This window comes from Chanodichthys erythropterus, chromosome 13, assembly GCF_024489055.1.
Source record: "Chanodichthys erythropterus isolate Z2021 chromosome 13, ASM2448905v1, whole genome shotgun sequence".
NCBI classification, from domain to species: domain Eukaryota; kingdom Metazoa; phylum Chordata; class Actinopteri; order Cypriniformes; family Xenocyprididae; genus Chanodichthys; species Chanodichthys erythropterus.
In genome coordinates, this window is record NC_090233.1 from 25,094,602 (window position 1) to 25,116,753 (window position 22,152).

The window sequence follows — 22,152 nt, forward strand, 5'->3', positions numbered from 1 at the left end:
GTTATGTCAGTTAAGATGGTTCAGTGGTTCAATGTCAGGTGCTTATTGTGAAGTAACCTTAGGCCTGAGAAAGGTGATATATATAAATACAACTGCTTCTTCACAACAATATTATGTGGATTAGCCATTGAGCTACATGAGTTTTTCACTCTCACAAAGAATTGATTCTGTTCTTCCTGAGACACTGGAGACTGAGAGTCAACCCAAAGGTTCAGTGTGAAAACACTATAAGACATTATCTCGATTACTAAACCACTACACAACCCAGAAGAGCTTTAATAGCTGTGAGGATTTTGATTCAGTCTGCTTACTCGAATCTTTCGTTTCTGCTCACCAAAAGACACATTTTCTGATTTATTTGGAGACTCTTTCTGTAGTTACGTCATTAAAACAGCAGGTGGCACCACCTAAGTTTGGAACATTATAAGTCAATGAATCATTCACTCAACAGACAATCAATTTTGAGTTATGTGACTGATTCATAATATCAATCATAATACTGTAAATTAGACTTCTGTATTGTAAAAACATATCATGACGCCTCCCATTTGTCTTTAAAATTAAAGGTAGGGTAGGCAATTTTTTTATAAACACATTTTGTTATACTGGCTGAAACTCTTTTCACATCCTGAAAGCAATCCATAATAGAAGTGTACTAAATATTAAAACATGTACAACTATCTTCTGTGGAAGTCTCAGGACCAAAAAATGTTTAACTAATTATGCCATTCGGTCTGACCGCCGCAAACAAACAGCAGCTGCCTCCTTACGATTCCTCCTGAACCAAAACAACAAGCTTATGCTGAGTTCATGCCATGTCATAACCATAATCAAGAGATGGCAACCCTTGAAGTTCTACACAGAGCTGTTCGGATTTATGCTTTTCTATGTCAACACTATCAACACCGAAATGAATCTGCAGCAGTCAGGTGGTACAAGTAAGAGCAGCTCTGTAAGTTGTTTACGTTCATTAGGCCATCCTTAAAAATATTCTTGTTTGCCGTAACCCGACCGACCCTGTCAATTTAGGACCGACTTGCCGGTTGTAAATTTGCATTAAGACCGACCATTTTTTTTTTACCCTTCAAACAACTAAAACAAAAGCAATAAAGTAATATTAATTATATTTTAGTAAGTATTGTAAATATATAAATAGCCTACATACAAACGAAGGCTACGTTCTTTCTTTTAAATACAAACCGTCATCTATGTTTACACTTGGTTAACGGATGTCACACTATGGCCGGTGCGTTCGCTTCGTCTCAACCCGTTGAGAGACGAGACGTGCTGACAGATAAAATAATTACATGATTGTGATAGCCTACGTATATTCTCTGATTTCTTCAAGCCGTCGTATTTACCATGTTTACTATGGTAATAGCGCGCATAGTCTTGGTGATCAGAATCCACATCGGATCACCATCAAGTTATTTAAAACACTTGCTGCTGTCTGAAAGTGAGTTTTGAGCTAAAATGATATTAAAAGTCTTAAATGCTGGTGTTAGCTGGTAACCTACATGGAATCATCTGCGCCTCCGTCTCCACACACAGATAAACTCCGCCTTTGCTCGTAACCACTCCCTCCTCAAGCCCGAGCTGGCCCGCTTTGGACCAAGTTATTCGGCGGGCCGAAAAACCGGGGCCGTTGGCCGCGAGGAAGCCCCAATGAGGCACCATCAATCCCTGGAAGTGACAGTGGAAACGCAACTGGCCCTGGCACGCACTAGCACGCCCGGTTTAGGCCCGACAGTGGAAACACGGCTGCGCCCGAAGGCACGGGTTGAAAGACCCAGTCAGTGATGTCACGATATGCTAATTTGTTTAAATTCATACCTACGTAATCACCATCACCAAAATTGTACTCTTTTTTTTTGCATTGAAACTTGAAAAAAAAAATATAGACCGACCTACCGACCCTTTTTTTTTTTTTTTTTTTACTGTTACTGCAAACCAAAATATTTTTAAGGATGGCCTTATTATTATTATGTTATGTGCTTTGAGACATGAGGTAATTTAACACCATCTCTCATGATGCTTTTCAGACTCTACTGTGTGTTTTGGAGGAGGCGTGGCTTTGGAGAGTGCTCTGAAGGGAGGGTGGGATCTCATGCTTTCAAAGCTAGCTTGCTACTGCTAGCCTCTCACAAATAGCTAAAAAAAATTTACCGTACCTTTAAGAAAATTAATTTGGAACCAACTTTTTCCTGAAATCAGAGTCAATTCCAAACATCCCATAAACACGCAAGCCTACTCAAAACAAGCATATTGTTTCTGTTTTTAAACCTCCTGATTTGCAGTTTTAGGATATTTTGAGAACAGTAACATCTGGGTAAAATAGCCTGCTTCCATAGAGTCACAACACAGCTGCTGTTCATCTCTTATGTAACTTCTCAGCTATTGTGTAACAACTGAAAATCTTTTTGAGCATGTTTGAACATGCATTAGCATATGTATAAGTTTATGTAATTAATAAAATCAGATTCTAAATGTTCATATCATTGTGTTAGGGAAGATCAGATTTGGTAACTGAAAGGTTGTAGGTTCAAACTCTAAAAACAGGTGAATCATCAACAATTGTGTCCTTGAACAAGACATCAGGATGCTCCAGGGGGTGTCGTTCAAATGAATAAATGTTAATGTAGTATATCTCAGGTCAGTGATCACATGGTCTCTAATATAAAGTCACATGGCATGTTCAGCCAAAGTCCTATTATCATTATAATTACGGGCGTAGTAAAGCTGCATTATTAAAGAACAGATATCGACCGTCACTGCTTCATTTACCAGAAAACACACATATGCGCATAAATATGGCGATGCTGCCAACAGATATTTCGGTTCTCAAGACCACAATGGAAAAGCACTGTGGTAGTGAGCATAACAACAGGAAAGGTCATGTATTTGTGTGTGTGTTTAAGAGTGGACACCGCACAGGAAGCATCCAGGTCTGCAGGCCAATCCAATTGGCATTTAATTAACTGGGGACTCAGATCAGGGAGTTTACCCTTCTAAATCAATCCCCTATCCCGAGACTAAACGCTCACACACGTACAAACACACATGGTGGATTACACAGGTGGATTAGCAGGGTTTGTCTGGCTACGTGTCGGTTGCAGATGAGTTTGCAGATCATGGCGTAAAGGGCGACGCAACCTTTGCACCAAAACAAACAGCCGTGTCATTGCCTGTGTGCACATGTGTGATAAAGAATGGTGTGTATCAGCTTGCCGTTATTCTGCATTTAGACTGAGGATGTACCACACAAACACAGCAAACAGTGGAAAGCAATCAAACACACATACTAAGAATCTGAGTTTGCTTACATGAGTTGGTGGCTGCATAATATCTGTTGGTGTTGATAAATTTAGCATTTAGCAGTTAATGTGACTGCATTTACACTCTGAGTTGCTCTGTTCCAAAACATAGTCAGCTGCTTACAGAGGTGGCATTTTTAGTGATCACAAATGCTCGCCAGACTGTTCCAAAAAACGCAATGTACTTACTATGATGCTTTCAAAGACAAAAATCTAAGGAATCATTGTTTCCTTTCCAGAAAATCCAATCCCACAATTGCAATACCCTTGGTGAAAATATAATAACGCTAGACAAATCTGAGTTTCATTTAATTCAACACTGAAAGGTATTGATAAAATATGTAATTTAAAATGGATTTTTTTTTTTTTTTTCACCCAATACCTGTTTGCTATATATTTTGATGTTTATTAGAACACCATTAGCTTAGCAAATTGCTAACATCAAACTACTGAAATCAGTTGGGAGTATCCAATGTGGAGTGCTATTTGTGTGCTGTGCTAAATAGAGCTACACGATATATTGAAAAACGATATGGCTTTGTCTAATTATCAGATAGCAAAAACTGTGATTAATTAAATTTATGTGCTGGGAGTATGTGAGTGAAGCGCAGCACTGTGTCCATTTATAAATGTGCAGCTTTTGTAGTGGTCGTCCGCCAAAATAAAGGTCTGATGGTTTAACGTTTGAAAATGAAGAAATGAAGACTCATATGTATTGTATCAAAAGTATCATAAGTATTGTAATTACATAAAAAAATATATATTAAATACTAAATTAAATATATTTTATTTTTTAATACAGTACAAGAGTATTATTACAATATAATTCTTAATTTGTTTAATATTTTTATTAAATATTAAAGGCTGTGAATGTGGCCTATTAAATTTCAAGTGAAGAGAGTTTTTTTTTTTTTTTTTTTTTTAACTCCATTTACTTTATGTTTACTGAAAAAGATTTAAGATGGTTCTCATAAAAAAAAATACCCAAGTGTAAACACCCAAAGTCTTTCCTTTTTTCATTTATTTTTATTCTGTGCAGATGCACTCTCCTACAAAATAACCCCAATCTTTCTAGAACATTTCCAGAGAGAGAATTGCTTTCATATTTAATCAAAATGGGCATTATAAAAGAAATAAAGCCAAATTAGTTTTAGTCATATTTTAGTAATCAGAATTTGTTTTAGTTTTAGTCTAGTTTTAGTCGACTAAATATCATAAGATTTTAGTCGACTAAAATTTAATTTAGTTAAATTATAATGCATTAAGCATTACTCTAGCAATGCATAGATCCTATGCACTGATATAGGTAGGCCTACATATTCCCCAAACTGTTTATGTTCACCCATCTGTACTTTGCTTGCCAAAAGCAGATGTTTTTTGACCGTTCAAGTCCAAAAAGACACGAAAGAGCAAAATTCAATAGGCCTACTTTTCAGGGATTGACACACTTATCATTGAGGTACTATTATAGTTTTCGTTTCAATTTTTTATTAGATTTAATTTTTAGTTTTTCTGTTTTCATTGTAATTTTAGTTAAAGTTTTAATAATTTTTTGTGTTTATGTCTTTTAGTATTTGCTTTAAAATGTCTATAAGTTTTTCATTCTGTTTGTTATTTTAATATCTCAGGTTATGCTAAAGCTTAGACTTTACATTTTATATATATATATAATTTTTTTTTTTTTTTTTTTTTTTTTTTTTTTTTTAGTTAACGTTTACTTCAAGTAATGAAGATTTCTTTGGTTTTAGGTTTAGGTAACCCTTATATTTGTAAAATATATTGATTAATGTGTCAAATAATGTTCTTCTTTCCTTCCTGTGACAGAAGATACGGTAGTTTACTATGAATTGAATAGAAATGAAATTAAATACAGTTTATTGTGTAAACAAAATAACAATGACCAGGAGAAAATCATTATAAACCATCCCGAAATACACCGTGACTCTTATTCTGAAATGTCTGCAGTCTGCACTGTAGCAGGCTACTCATGAAGGTGATACAATATGCATTCTTACATCCATCTAAAACATACTACCATATAAACATTGTGTAGTAAACGATACTATTGGGCTGCTGCACGAGCCTGTAAAGCGCGCAACAGCGCCGCCCTTCCCGCGGTTAGATCAGCATGTTATACTTCAAATGTGCGCATCATCCACACAGCAGTCCTGACTGGATATCTTCCCAAATCGTCCATCTCTTTCATTTTTGTCTTGTTTTTATTCGTTGACAAACATTAGAGTAGATTTTAGTCATAGCTTTAGTCATTCAAAACGCATCTTTATTTAGTCATCGTCTCGTTTTCGTCTGTGAAAAAATGTTGTTGACGAAAATTATGACGAAAATTATTCATCAACTAAATTAACACTGGTCAGGATGTGTAGGCAGTGGACAGCAAGTTGGTCACTTGGTTTTGGCACAGAGTTATTGTGCTAAGTTGAGATTGGCACTCTCACTCTCATATATATGGATTTAAAGTGCCAAGCTACATGTCAGGGGTCGTCTGCTGCCCAGTGCCAGCATGGAGGTGGGCTCTGTGAGAGCATGACAGGAGCAGCCCAGCGTAAAAGTGTCCCTGAGACTCAAACCCCTGTCTGGACAAGTGTTTGAGTGACAGGAGCAGGACAGGCGCTCTGAGATGCGCCATGGCAACCCTCATGTTCCCCGTGGCAACCTCCTATTCCAAAAGATTCTTATTGGCTGGCTGTGACAGTTCCAAATGCCACAGGGGCCAGTCTGAGATGCCAGGTCTTTATCACTCGTCCTTCAGGGAGAGAGAGAAAGAGGATGTGAAAGATACATATATATAAATTTATTCTCCTTTCATGTTTTTATAAACTTTTACCAAATCTTTCTTCTCATTCTCTCTTTACACTCAAAGAGACTGTCGTTACTGGCCAATCTCTGTCCCTATCAATAGGGTGTATTTTGAGATCTCTATGTCTTTCCGCAAAGAGCACGATCGTTTTGACAAGCACACACAGACATCCTGATTTTATCACACTACTAAATTATGCATGGCCATAAACAAGCTAGCTAACTTAATGCATGTGTTATTTAACTTTGCTGATTTAAAACATGATCAAAATACTATCTATTTTAATGACAAAATGTTAAATAAGAAAGCAACTGACATATATCATTATCAGAATCAGAATTGTTTGTTAAAATCAGTATCGGTCCCAAAAAATCCTATCTATACTAGCCATATTCAAACCTGCATGTCACACCTGAGGGACGGGGCACAGGGGGGTCAGGACCCCCGCAGTTTTGAAAAGACAGAAATCGACCCCCGCACTTTTGATAAGGGCTGCTTCAGTCAGTCACAATATCATCTTTTAGCTTAGAATATCTTCTTTCAAATGAGACCAATTTCAAGTTTCTGTGAGCTTTTGTTCGTAAATAATCAACTGTTTTGTCGCAGATGTGAAGAAGAGGAAATGCGCTCTCGAACGGAGAAACGCGCGATCTCCAAGCAATCGATCACAGCGTGCTAACGTTTTAGGACAGGTCGATGGTATTTAAATCATGGCCGAACGTTAGCGTTTGTCAATCAAGCCAAACCGTCCATTTAGAAACCGAGAAATTTTACACTTTAAGGTAAGGAGGCTGATCTCTCAGGTTGACGCGCGAGCTGGCTTGACTGAAGTTTTCGTGAGGATTTGTAGTTTATGGACTGTTTTGATTTCGGTAATTACAGAAAGTTAAAAGCATTGATGGCATCTATAAAAGATTTCTAAAAGCGAAACGAAAGTTATTGCCTCGACCGGCGACACAGTGGGGAGGACGCACGAGAGGAGACCTGCACGTTTAATTGGTATGTGTATACTGTAATACTGCATTTACAAAGCTTATCGGTTGCATGCACTAGTCCTCAAGGTTATGATTATCGACACAATCCTCGACAGAAAGGCAAAGGGGGAGGTGTTGCTGTAATTTATAGTAATATATTCAGAATCATTCAAAAGAATTTCAAATATAATTCCTTTGAAGTGATGGTGCTTTATGTAACATTATGTAAGTTGACATTTGTGCTGGCTACTGTATACAGGCCACCAGGGCACCATACTGACTTTATCAAAGAATTTGCTGAGTTTCTATCAGAGTTAGTACTGGCTGCGGATAAAGTCCTTGTTGTTGGTGATTTTAATATCCATGTAGATAATAATAAAGACGCATTTGGATTGGCATTTGCAGATATTTTAAACTCTATTGGAGTTAGACAACACGTGTCAGGACCCACTCATTGTCGTAATCATACCCTAGATCTAATACTGTCGCATGGAATAGATATTGATGCTGTTGAAATTCTACAGCAGAGCGATGATATATCAGATCATTATTTAGTCTCGTGTATAATACAATTAGCCAAGGCTACAAAACCACCACCCAGCCATAAATATTGTAGAACAATCACGTCTGCCACTAAAGATTGCTTTATAAATAATCTCCCCGAGCAGTTTCATCGCCTTAGTATACCTGACAACTTAGAAGAACTCGATGCTGCAACAGAAACTATTGGCTCTCTCTTTTCCAGCACATTAGATGCGGTCGCTCCTTTACGTCTAAAGAAGATTAAGGAAACTAATCCAACGCCGTGGTATGATGAGCACACTAGGGCTCTAAAACGAGCTGTTAGAAAAGCTGAACGTAGTTGGAAGAAAACAAAACTAGAAGTTTTTCGCCTTTCGTGGAAAGAAAAAAATGATTGAGTACAGAACAGCCATAAGAAATGCTAGATCTACTTATTTTTCAAATCTCTTAATAGAAAACAAACATAATCCTAGGTATTTATTTGACACAGTGGCTAAATTAACTAGAAACAGAGATTCAACTGCTGACGTTTCCATAGAGCACAGCAGTAATGACTTTATGAACTTCTTTACTTCCAAGATTGATAATATTAGAGAGAAAATTATAAACATGCAACCGTCTACAGTTTCTCTTCAGACAGTGCACTGTAGTGTCCCTGAGGTAAAACTAGAATCATTCGCCGCTATAGGAGAGGAAGAATTATCTAAACTTATCAAATCATCAAAATCAACGACATGTATGTTAGACCCAATGCCGACTAAACTACTGAAAGAAATGCTTCCAGAGGTCGTAGGTCCACTTCTTGATATAATTAATTCATCTTTAACACTAGGACACGTGCCAAAAACCTTTAAGCAGGCTATTATCAAACCTCTTATTAAAAAACCTCAACTAGATCCGAGAGATTTAGTAAATTACAGGCCAATCTCGAATCTACCTTTTCTGTCAAAGATACTAGAAAAGGCAGTTTCAACACAACTGTGCTCCTTTTTAGAAAGAAATGGAATCTGTGAGGATTTCCAGTCAGGATTTAGACCATACCATAGTACTGAGACTGCTCTCGTTAGAGTTACAAACGATCTACTCCTATCATCCGATCGTGGCTGTATTTCTCTATTAGTGTTATTAGATCTCAGTGCTGCTTTTGACACTATCGATCATAACATTCTTTTAAAAAGACTTGAAAACTATATTGGCATTAGTGGAATTGCTTTGGCATGGTTCAAATCATACTTATCTGACCGTTATCAGTCTGTGGTAGTTAATGAAGAGATGTCGTATCGATCACAGGTTAAATATGGGGTACCACAAGGCTCAGTATTAGGACCGTTGCTTTTCACTCTGTACATGCTGCCCTTAGGAGAGATAATTAGGAAGCATGGTGTTAGTTTTCACTGCTACGCTGACGATACTCAGCTCTATATTTCCTCGCGCACTGACGAAACCTACAAATTCACAAAACTAACAGAATGCATAGCTGACATTAAAAACTGGATGACAAGAAATTTCTTACTATTAAATTCAGAAAAAACTGATTTCCTAATCTTTGGACCAAAAACTTCCTCACGAAAAAACCTTGAATACTCTCTAACACTTGACGGGTGCTCCATTAAACCTTCGTCCTCAGTTAGGAACCTGGGTGTGCTCTTTGATACCAATCTTTCATTTGAAAGTCATGTTTCTAGTATCTGTAAAACCGCCTTCTTCCATCTAAAAAATATATCTAAATTACGACATATGCTCTCAATGACAAATGCGGAACAGTTGGTTCATGCATTCATGACCTCAAGACTAGATTATTGTAACGCTCTACTGGGTGGTTGTTCTGCTCGGCTTTTAAACAAACTACAGTTGGTCCAAAATGCGGCAGCTAGAGTTCTTACTAGAACCAGAAAGTATGACCATATTAGCCCAGTTCTGTCAACATTACATTGGCTCCCTATTAAACATCGTATAGATTTTAAAATCCTGCTACTTACTTATAAAGCTCTAAATGGTTTAGCTCCCCAGTACCTAAGTGAGCTCTTAATGCATTATAGTCCTTCACGTTTATTGCGATCTCAGAATTTAGGCCAGTTGATAATACCCAGAATATCAAAATCAACTGAAGGCGGCAGATCCTTTTCCTATTTAGCACCTAAACTCTGGAACAATCTTCCTAGCATTGTTCGGGAAGCAGACACACTCTGTCAGTTTAAATCTAGACTAAAAACACATCTCTTTGCTCTTGCATACACATAACACATTATCAATACATTAACATTTTTCAAATCCGTTAAAGGATTGTTACGCTGCAATAATTAGGTCGGCCGGAACCGAGAACATTTCCTATAACACTAGATATACCTGTACATCAGAATAAGAATGGCATCTACGCTAATATCTGTCTCTCTGCTTATCCTGAGGTTTGCCGGGTGCTGGATCCAGGCCGTATCCAGATCAGATGGAGAACCTGCGTCTGGACCTGACTACAACGTAGCCCAGGAGACAATGGGCCTAAAGATCCAATTCTGGCTGCATCTATAATTCAGATTTTTAATCCCCGTATCCGCTTACATATATTTATATATAATCGATTTTTAATCTCTATAATAAAAATGTACAATTCAGATTTTGATCTCCATATACATTTACATATATATATATCTTCCAAGGGGTTTTTTCCCTCCTAGGACTTTTTTCCCAGTGCTAGCACGCTGGGTTTTTCTCCTAGGGGGTTTTTTCCACCCCTGGAAGTCAGCCGACATTGGCTTAATGTAGCACCATCTTGTATATGTTACATATTACCACGCTTGTTTGTACAGTTTTAACCACTTCCCTTTTTTTCTGTGCTTCTAATATGTAAAGCTGCTTTGAAACAATTACCAATTGTAAAAGCGCTATATAAATAAATTTGACTTGACTTGACTTTGATCGCGAATGTGAAATGTGAACCATGAGCTCCAGTCCATTACAATTTAGGGCCCTGGTCCTATTTCATTTAACGCATTTCGCTCTTTTGCCCATGAGCGCGGACAGACGCATTCGGTATGACCACCGTCCGTGGTCATAACAATAACAATCTCAGCCAACAACACTCAGGGCAATTTATTCTAAAGCAACACCAAAGCAACCTAAAAAATACTTTCCAACAACAAAGTTTTCTCAGTGACTGGCATAAAATCAAAAGCACAAACCAAATTTTTGAAGTACGTAGTACTCAATGTACGTCAGAGTATGTACTCAATTATGACCAAGAGGAATTTTTTCACTTAAAGGTTTACAAAAAGGAACGTCCCTTAAGGTCAAATATTTTTTCTTCACGGACAGTCAGTTCTACAATTGAATTATGGGGGCAGTATAAACACAGTTATTTTGAACTGAGATAATGTATTCTAAAGCCAGTTCGCAACTTTTGTACTAACATAAACTTCCATTCAATGTTTGGGGTCTGTAAGAATCTTTTTTTTTTAAGAAATCTCTTATGCTCACCATGGCTGCATTTATTTGATCTAAAATACAGTTACACCTTGTCTATACCAGACACGAGCATTGCAACACGAAAAAAGAATAAAACTTATAATAAACAGTGTTTCTGTCTTCACTGGACAGTGGTCGCATCCAGTGTTATACTGTGAAATATTATTATCATTTAAAATGTTTTCTATTGAAATTCATATTAAAATGTCATTTATTCCTGTGATGTAAAGATGAATTTTCAGCATCATTACTCCAGTCTTCAGTTTCACATGATCCTTCAGAAATAATTCTAATATGCTGATTTGATACTCAAGACACATTTCTTATCAGTGTTGAAAATAGTTGTACTGCTTAAAAATGTAAAAGTCTGTCTTCACAGTAACTTTTTTTTTTTTTTTCACGTTTTTCAAAAAAAAATTGCATACTGTGAAAATGTAAAAACTCATCGCAATGGGAATTCAGGGTCAGATCCCAGTAACCAAACACCCATGGACTGAAGCTTGGTTTTAATTCTGCTTCAGAAATCTAATGTTTCCCCCCAACAGCGCATTTTTCTTGTACGTCTGTTTCATTTATGAACTACCGCAATGCTAAATTAATGTTTGCTGAAAAAGGAAAATGAACCATATTAACCTTTTTGCCAGTCATGTGAAAAAACCTAAGTATAAAACGCTGTGAGCATGAAATAAGAAAAGTACACATGAAACACATTTCCTTCAGTAAATGAAAATAAATTTCCATCAAATTAACTTCACACCCACACTCCCATTTCTCATCTCCAAACCACCAGGTGATCCCTATTCAGATAGACCCAAAGGCCCTTTCACTGTGTGTGTCTGGCTGTGCGTGTGATTCTTCTATTTTTAATTGTGCGTATGGATGCATATGTGTGTGTGTGTGTGTGTGTGTGTGTGTGTGCGCGCCCCAATCAAAGATCTCTGTTGGGAACTCCCATTAGCAGCAATACAACAATATGCAAGCTTAGTTGTGTATATATAAATTTTTAATTTCAGGCATGGTACAAACTCCATGCTGTTGATGATCTTAAACACTCTCTGTGGCCAAACAAATGGCAGCTCACTGAGGAAGGACAAAAACTCAGCCCTTCTTTTCTGTTCAGAGAAAGGTGCCTCAAACATTACTAGTGTTGTCAAAAGTACTGACCACGATACCAAGTCGGTAATTAATTTTAATAATATGACACTTTGAGGGCTGTTGAACGGATTCGTAAATGCCTCTGATTGGCAACTGCGTTCACAAGCTCATCAGATATGTCTGTGATTGGCTACAATGATCAACACTTCAAAAACATAAATAGATAAATAGACATCAATGACGCTCTTCACAGAGTGCTTACACATACACATGGAAGCGTTTGAAAGCAGGCGTCTATCAGTGGACTGGTCCGCTTACAAATACTCCTGTGCTTTGATCATTGTAGCCAATCACAGACATATCTGTTTTAGTGTGTGAACACAAAGGCCAATCAGAGGTGTTTACGAATCCGCTTAACAGCACTCAAAGTGCCACATTATTTATTTTTTAGTACCGACTTGGTATCATGGTCTGTACTTTTGAGAAAACTAATCATAACTTATCTTAAAGTCACCATGAAATCATAGTGGACAATTCCTGTTTTGTTTTGGGCTTTTTTATGGAATATTGTAGCATTTATTATAAATGATTTGTTTACAACCTGTCAAACATGAGATCACAGCAATAGCAAACCACAACGATCCAATGATTCAATCAATTCCTGATGGAAAAATTCAAGTATATATATATAGATATATATATATATATATATATATATATATATATATATATATATATTAGTAGGGCTGGACGATTATTGCCTAAAATCAAAACCTTCGATTAACTGAACATTTTACCTCGATTACGATTAATGAACGATTATTTTGTTTCTTTCTCTCTTTTTTTTTTGCCCTCATAGTTCACTGACAAGGTTTGTACTGTAAATATGATTGACTATTAAAGGTGGGATATTTTTTCCTATTGAAAGAGTGATCTGACATAACAGCTCACTTTCAGCAGCTATTTTATCTATGGCTCATAACATTTCTTACAGATTTATGCTTGTTGTAAATCAGATAAAGATAAATTAGCACAGTACCAGTATGTAATGAGAGAGATTGCGTGTGTGAATTATTCATACCGTCTCTCTATTAATTGTGAAGCTGTGTGTTGTAAATAGTTCCTTCAAAAGTAGAAAAATATATGCGATAATAAGTTTTGAGTTTCTAATCTACTTGAGTGACAAATCCCAGGACAGCGCTGACAACTTGTTTTTGCATTCCTCTCTGTGCACGCGATCTTCACGTTATGTGAAGCTACTGTTTGTATGAGTGTTCATGCCACACAATGCAGTTCGTGCCACAATGCAGCTGCATGAGCATGGTAGCTCGATATAATAATACACTAGTGATGGCCGATTTCGAAACCCTGCTTCATGATGAATCTTTTGTTTCGAATCAGTGATTCGGAGCGTGTACCAAACTGCTAAAGTCATGTGATTTTAGTAAACGAGGCTTCGTTATGTCATCACTGTTTCGAAACAGTTCGAAATTTCAATGGTTCACCGATAGAGGGCGATGATAAAGTGAGCCCATGAATCATGCAGATTCCCTGAGAACTATTTAACAAGTGTCTAGGGCTTTACCCTATGGGTTTACCTGATCTCCGATCAGTTTTATACATTTGTAGATGTTTTAATTATACATTAGAATAATTAAAATTAATAATGGTAGTTATTAATCTCTTATTGGCCAGTTTAGCTTGAGCCATGGAACAAAGAAACAAGCCTTTAAAATTGATAAAAGAACACATATTATACAGACACTCTATATTTAATCTTATTAGATGATTAGTTAATTCTATTTGATTGATTTTACTTTCAATAAAACTTTTGCAATACATTTGTTAAAGTGTATTTTTAATGCATGAGTTTTAAGGCCTGAGTTTTGTTGCATTTCCACTGTTCTGACCACTTGGGGTCACCATGGAGACGGGTGTCAGATTGTTTTGAAGCCTCGAATCATTACGGCACATTTGCTTCAACTGTTTCAGTGTTTCACGAAGCCTCGATCTGCCCATAACTGTAATACACATCCGATCGTCTAAAATTGCTTGAATGTCCAAACTGGCAAACCTTAAAACACATACAACTGACCCGTTTAGTGAAGACGCAAGGCTTACCGCTTGCGCACCATCTCCGTGTGTTGACTCGGTGTTCACCTGCATGTTGACTGGACAGGGTGGAGTCACATGGCTACACACACGGTATGTTTTTAAGGGAGAAGTATTAACAGGATTAAAAAAACAAAATAACCGACAAGGGAAAATTACATCGGTTAGAGGTTCTGAATTTCAGCCCTATATATTAGTTATTTTTATTTGTCATTGTTTCTTTTTATTTGTTCATAACATTAAATTACACAACTTGAAATGCTGAATACATTAGCATATACAGAAATGTATAATAATATAGATAAAACATTTTGTAAGAATACTGTTCATTGATAGCTCATGACACCTAAAGCCTAATGTAAACAAACTGAACCTTAGGTGTTAAACCCAAACCCAAAAATTTTAATGTAGTATATCCTCAAAACTGCTGAATAGTTAAACATCATCTTTCTTCACCCGACAAACTGTTTGTTCTGCAACTTTGTGACAAGGATTAGTCAATGAGAAAATGCGACAGCATTTTAAAGAGAGCAGCAATAATGATGGCACTAACAAGGAGAGGTGGAGAGCTCTGCTCAGAGCAGGACGATTAGCCCTCAGAGGAAGTGCACAGGCATAATTATGCATTCTATTATGCAAAAAGTAGTTACAGGGGACTTTAACACCAATTAGGGAATCATTGTTGCTGAGTGGATGACTCCCATCTGAGGATAAACTGGAGTGTTAAGGGAAGAAATATTCAGAGGGAGGATGGATGAAACTGGAGGTGAGAAGGAGAAAGTTAGTTGAGAGTTATTATTTGCCTCCAGTTCAGTACTGCACCAAACACACACTCCTGCGGTCAAGGAGAACTGCAAATGAGGTGCGGGAATGAGCCCAAGGGAACTTCTGCTGATGCTGCTGTTAGACAGTGTCACCTAAGAAAAATTAGTGATTCACATACTATTTGATCTCATATAGTGAATATATCACTTTTTTTTTCTTTTATAAACAGGGATGCAAACAGGTAAGGGGGAAAAAGGTGAGAACATTGCTTTTTTGATTTAGATTTTTTTTTTTTTTTTAAGTTATTTGCTTTACATGCTCATTTGTAGTTATTTTTTATTACCCTATATGTCCAAAACTGTTTTTTTTCATGAAAAACATATTAACACATTAACATATTGTTCAACAACGTTCAACATTTATTTAAAATCTCATGTTATAAAAGACAAAGTGCTATGCAGGATGTTTAAGACAATATTGGCTGATTAGATGGCAATACTGTTTGCCACATCTCAGACCTCAAATACATTTAACGAGTTTGTTTGCCCATATAATCTTTAGGATATTAGGTTAGCTAATTTGGCTTGCTGTCCACTGAGGAGGGGCTCGATGAAGCATCTTCAACTCGAGCTCTGATACACCCCCCAGTGAATAAATATAGGATGTGATTACATAGGGCAAGGTACCTGAAATGAAGGTGGAGTTTGGGGAGGTGGAGGGATGCTGAAACAGCTGAGACTGAAGAGAGGTAAGCAGCTGCTTATATACTCTGGCTGTTGATTGGAAGATTAGATGGGCTCGCTCCTCCCTAAATTACGTTTAGGAACTTCACAAAATATTACCCATTATAGACATAGTCATTTTAAAGTAAAGAGTAAAGGAAACACTGTACAGTACTTACTGAAACAACCAGTTCTTTATTTACCCTTGCAAATTCACAAGTACCCTTGTAAGACCCCTTGTATTTTGTGTAAACGTGTTTCTCCAAACTTTTAGTCTGGATGAATTAATGAAATCAGGAGGAGGGCTGATGTGAAGGGATGGGGCCACACGCAGGGGGGGAGAATGAATGTCATCCAAGGCTTTGACCTTTTTGAATATCATAACACACAAACAAACTAACTCATTTGCATGAGAGCGGAGGAGGACTTTTCTGAGCTGCAACGCAGGGCTCGTTAAGAAGACAGGTAGTTTGCTCACTCTGACACACACACACGGACACACACATCTGTCCAATATGCTGTTGACAGATAACAGCATGCTCACCTCCTGTGTAAATACCTCACAACACCTCTTCAGCACTCAAGCTACACTGAACTATAAGGAACCTGCATTCTGCCCTTTGAGTTTTTGGTCTGTCATGTAAATGATTCGTTAAAGCAAATAAATCTGCTCTCAGATAGACTACCGTTTAAAAATTGGGGGTCAATAAGATGTGATGTGACACCGAAGACTGGAGTAATGTCAGATGATAATTCAGCTTTGGTATCACAAGAATAAATTACAGTTTAAAATATATTGAATTAAAAATCTATTCATTTAAATTGCATTTATATTTCACTATATTAATGGGTCTCATTCACTAATAATTGCATGGATTATTTCATATTTCTATGCACAGGAAAACTTCACACGAAAAATTCTTGCCTAATTCTCAACACGTGCGTACGCACATGAATTAGTTCTTAATCTCGTTTTAATGTTGGTGAATTTGGAATTTTCTAAATCTGAGCGGCCGTGTGCTCATTTGGTTAGTCATTTGCATAAAACACGCCCAAACCATCTCCATTTAAGGGCTTTCCGCACAACCTTTCCTTTACAGCCTTTCGTCACTCTTGTCAAACATATTCCTCTCTCTGCAGATACGCTCTCACCAGATCCTTGAGCAATGCCAAGTGTCATTCTCAAAACCAATTCAAATACAATAAACCTTTTATACAGACCCAGATTCCAGGCCTCTCATTGGCCAGCTGTACATACGCATAAATCTGTGTTTTACAAAGAAACTAAGCTGAAGCTATAACGCATCTTTTCTTACTCTTTCACTGTATATGATGAAATATATTTAAGATTAAATCATAATATAATATAATATAATATAATATAATATAATATTATATATATATATATATATATATATATATATATATATATATATATATGAAGAGTTTAGTTGCAAAACGAAATAACTTTTTAATTTTTCAAAAATCTTGTTTTTTGTTTGTGCATTCCAATTAATATCAATTCAACTGCAGTTAGTTTGTTTTGATTTAAACCTTCATAACTTAAAAAATACAGCTAAGTAGCACCATAAAACAAAATAATAACATAACATAATAATAAACATGTTTTGACAAATGTTAAAAACAAAGTTATCTCGTTTTGCAACGAAACTCTTCATCAGTGATAGGAATAACGGCGTTATAAATAAACGCCGTTTACATAGTTTACATAATAAAGGCTATATAGCACTCAATGGCACGCATAATTGCCATAAAGAACCGGCAAAAGTAATGATTATGAGTGTGACAAAAACAGTAAGGAGACATTTTAATTGTTTATTAATAAAGTAACATTTTCTGAATCAGTGTCGGCTGCAAAGATGAAGTTGACATTGCTGATTCTCATTGCTGATCATCTGCTCATATGGACGCAGCCTCTGAGTTTCGGTTCATTTAGCCTATGAGACGCGCTCCAGTTCACGCGCCAGTGATCGTGCCCGCGCCTCCATGTCATGATTTTATTGTCTGCTATATTTACTTGTTATATATTAAATCAAAGCAATTGGTAGATGAAACATTGATTAAAATTAAGATACAATTTTTACAAAACGAAATTCACTTTAAAGAAAGGCTTTCTACAAAGCAAAACTTAATGAAGCGGTCAAAATCTTATCTGACCCACTCCATGTCTCCCGATATATTTGCGCATCTTATGATGCATCTTACTCATGCTGTTCATTAACTTTTCATAATGGATTTAAAACATAACATAGGACTATTTAAACATAAATATGAAACTACGTTTTCTTTAATGGCTACCAACACAGTACAGAGAAATTTCATGTCGTGAGCAAGAGTCCGCTCATGAGTCAGGAGTCGCATCAAGAATAATTTATTCTTAGACTTATATGTAATATTGGGGGCATTCAATTTATTTGGCATATTTTTATTTTATTTTTTTTAAGTAACGCAATAGTTACTTTCCCTAGTAATTAGTTACTTTTATAATGATGTAACTCAGTTACTAACTCCGTTACTATTTGTGAGAAGTAACTAGTAACTATAACTAATTACTTTTTTAAAGCAACGTGACCAACACTTCTCTTCATATATAAATATTTCACACAAATCATCATGGGTGCTGAAATTTTTAATTTTAGGGCTGTTACATTTTAAAATATATTAAAATAGAAAAGCTGTAAAAAATAGAAGAGAACACAAAATAGAAAATAATAACAATTTACAAGCATTTCAAAAGCATTAAATAATCTTTACAACACAAACTTTAGATGGTAGTGTACACGCCTCGAAAAGAAAAAAAAAATGTTTTACCACAAATAAAATAAATCTGGCTGCATTTATGCATACAACAAGAAAAAAAAAACAACTGCCAATGGGGTAATAAAAAGCCAATTTTATTCAAGATATTTGTTTTCAGAGAAATTATAATACAATTTTGTTAAGTAGGATCAAATAAATAGGATTTTTTGAAGCTGTAGTACATAGAATGCATGGAATGTTCTTTGTAAAAAATGCTTTTATCTGAATCCAAACCACATAACCCCGAGAAAAAAGACAATGTAAAAAATGCATTCTGTCCTTTCATCTAAAATTCAACATAAAACCACACTCCTAGTACAGCATGTGTTTATGTCTGTAAACATGACATAATCAGAACATCTTACAGTCCTTAACTTCCTCCCCCCATCTCTCTCTCTCTCTCTCTCTCTCTCTCTCTCTATAGATAAACAGATGGATATAGATAGCCTTCCACAAAACTATTTGCATATTTGATATGAATGCACAAACACATTTTACATGTTTTTGGTCACTCAAAATTTCCATGGACTCTCTAGCACCCTCTAGCATCTTACTAGAAAATCTTAGTAGACAAAGGACATTCTTTTAATACACAGAATGAGAATAACAGTGTAGCCAAGTGTTGTGCAACAAATACCAGCCATTGGATTTTTTTTTTTTTTTAAATGTGGGGAAAAAAGTGAAAAATTGCTGATTAAATGGAAACCTACGGTGCAGATGCTTATACAATGGTTGTCAGTTAACTCAAAAATTGATTATGCTTTTTCAGCCTCAACAAGTGGTTTATTCCCCAAACTAAATTGAAAAATGGAGAAACATTTATATTTCAAAACTGTAATACGAGACTGGTTATAAGAAAATAGTTATTTTGATTTTACCAAAAACATCTTAAACAAAAAACATCTTTCACCCTCACTCTCAGAGTTAGCAGCACCGCCCAGCATGTGTTTGACGAGAGGGTGACAGCGGGATCCCGTCTCCTTTCGTGCTAATTCCTCTCTCGCAGTCTGCGTCCTGGCATCGATGTACCATCAATCCACGCCACTGACATGCACACACACCACAGCTGTCCATCAACTGCCAGTCACAGATGTGCTCCCGCCCACACACCCTCCAGGACACACCTCCCTGCCAAGCAGTGTGAGTGTAGATGCTAGACGAGTCTTCTAAGTGTGTCTGTCCTTTTAAGTGTGTACGCATGTGTGTTTATGCACTGCGACAGCCCTGCTGGATCTGAGCTGAATCTTGTAGAATTTTGAAACACATTCACGCTCTCATTCTACCGCCACGCTTGGGAGTTTTGAGTTTAGAGAATCTTTTTCAACAAGACTTTCCCCCCCTCCAAACTTACACCTGTATTTTTCTGGCTTTGACAGAATTTATAGTGCCAGGCCTCATGAGCCCATTGTCAGGTTCTGGAGAAACAGCTAAGTGTGTGTGAGTGCTTACCTAAGTTTAGAATAGCTCCCTATGAAGCTGTAGTATTTACCATCTTTTTGCTTTACTTTTACCTGTCCCCTCTGAACTGAATATGGGCCATGCCGCATCCTAAATACACATTGGTTGAGGAACAACTTTAGCATTTGGAAAGGCCAAATGCTAGTCCTGAACAGTGGTATTTAGTATATTATATATATTTTTAGTTAATTAATTCTGTTGTTTGTTCTGTCATTTTTATTAGTCTTTAATTATTAGTATTAATTGTCTTTCTATTCATTATTTTTTTACAAACCCGATTACAAAAAAGTTGGGACACTACAAATCGTGAATAAAAACAGAATGCAATGATGTGGAAGTTTCAAATTTCAATATTTTATTCAGAATACATGACATATCAAATGTTTAAACTGAGAAAAATGTATAATTTTAAGGGAAAAATAAGTTGATTTTAAATTTCATGGCATCAACACATCTCAAAAAGTTGGGACAAGGCCATGTTTACCACTGTGTGGCATCCCCTCTTCTTTTTATAACAGTCTGCAAACGTCTGGGGACTGAGGAGACAAGTTACTCAAGTTTAGGAATAGGAAAGTTGTCCCATTCTTGTCTAATACAGGCTTCTAGTTGCTCAACTGTCTTAGGTCTTCTTTGTCGCATCTTCCTCTTTCTGATGGACCAAATGTTTTCTATGGGTGAACGATCTGGACTGCAGGCTGGCCATTTCAGTACCCGGATCCTTCTTCTACGCAGCCATGATGTTGTGATTGATGCAGTATGTGGTCTGACATTGTCATGTTGGAAAATGCAAGGTCTTCCCTGAAAGAGATGACGTCTGGATGGGAGCATATGTTGTTCTAGATACCTTTCAGCATTGATGGTGCCTTTCCAGATGTGTAAGCTGCCCATGCCACATGTACTCATGCAACCCCATACCATCAGAGATGCAGGCTTCTGAACTGAGCGCTGATAACAACTTGGGTTGTCCTTCAACAACTTCAAATTTTGATTCGTCTGACCACAGAACAGTTTTCCACATTGCCACAGTCCATTTTAAATGAGCCTTGGCCCAGAGAAAACGCCTGTGCTTCTGGATCATGTTTAAATATGGCTTCTTTTTTGACCTATAGAGTTTTAGCCGGCAACGGCGAATGGCACGGTGGATTGTGTTCACCGACAATGTTTTCTGGAAGTATTCCTGAGCCCATGTTGTGATTTCCATTACAGTAGCATTCCTGTATGTGATGCAGTGCCATCTAAGGGCCTGAAGATCACGGGCATCCAGTATGGTTTTCCGGCCGTGACCCTTACGTACAGAGATTGTTTCAGATTCTCTGAATCTTTGGATGATATTATGCACTGTAGATGATGATAACTTCAAACTCTTTACAATTTTTCTCTGAGAAACTCCTTTCTGATATTGCTCCACTATATTTCGCCGCAGCACCGGGGGAATTGGTGATCCTCTGCCCATCTTGACTTCTGAGAGACACTGCCACTCTGAAAAGCTCTTTTTATACCCAATCATGTTGCCAATTGACCTAATAAGTGGCAAATTGGTCCTCCAGCTGTTCGTTATATGTAGATTTAACTTTTCTAGCCTCTTATTGCTACCTGTCCCAACTTTTTTGGAATGTGTAGCTTTCATGAAATCCAAAATGAGCCAATAGTTGGCATGCTATTTCAAAATGTCTCACTTTCAACATTTGATAAGTTGTCTATATTCTATTGTGAATAAAATATAAGTTTATGAGATTTATAAATTATTGCATTCCTTTTTTATTCACAATTTGTACAGTGTCCCAACTTTTTTGGAATCGGGTTTGTATTTCAGTTTTAGTTTTAGCTATTTTAGTACCTCAAAACTCAAAACTTAGTACATGAAAATGAGAAATGTTGCTTTGGCAACTAGCTGAATTAAAATAAGTATACATTTTTTATGTGTTATTTTATTTCAGTAAACATCTATATTAAGTAACAAAAATGTTTATGATAACTATAATAACCCTGGTCCTGACCTGACCAACCGTGATGTTGTAAACAGTTATTTTTTTAATAAGAGACATCGGTATATTTATAAAAAGTAAAAAAGTTTTTAAGTTTTTGTCCATGCA

General features: G+C 36.6%; 1 protein-coding gene across 2 annotated transcripts in view; it reads right to left on the bottom strand.

Moving 5' to 3' along the window:
- si:dkey-215k6.1 (transmembrane protein 132C) overlaps positions 1 to 22,152 on the bottom strand; it is a 267,107-nt gene that overhangs the window by 115,438 nt on the left and 129,517 nt on the right. The gene's annotated exons all lie outside the window — the stretch shown is intronic.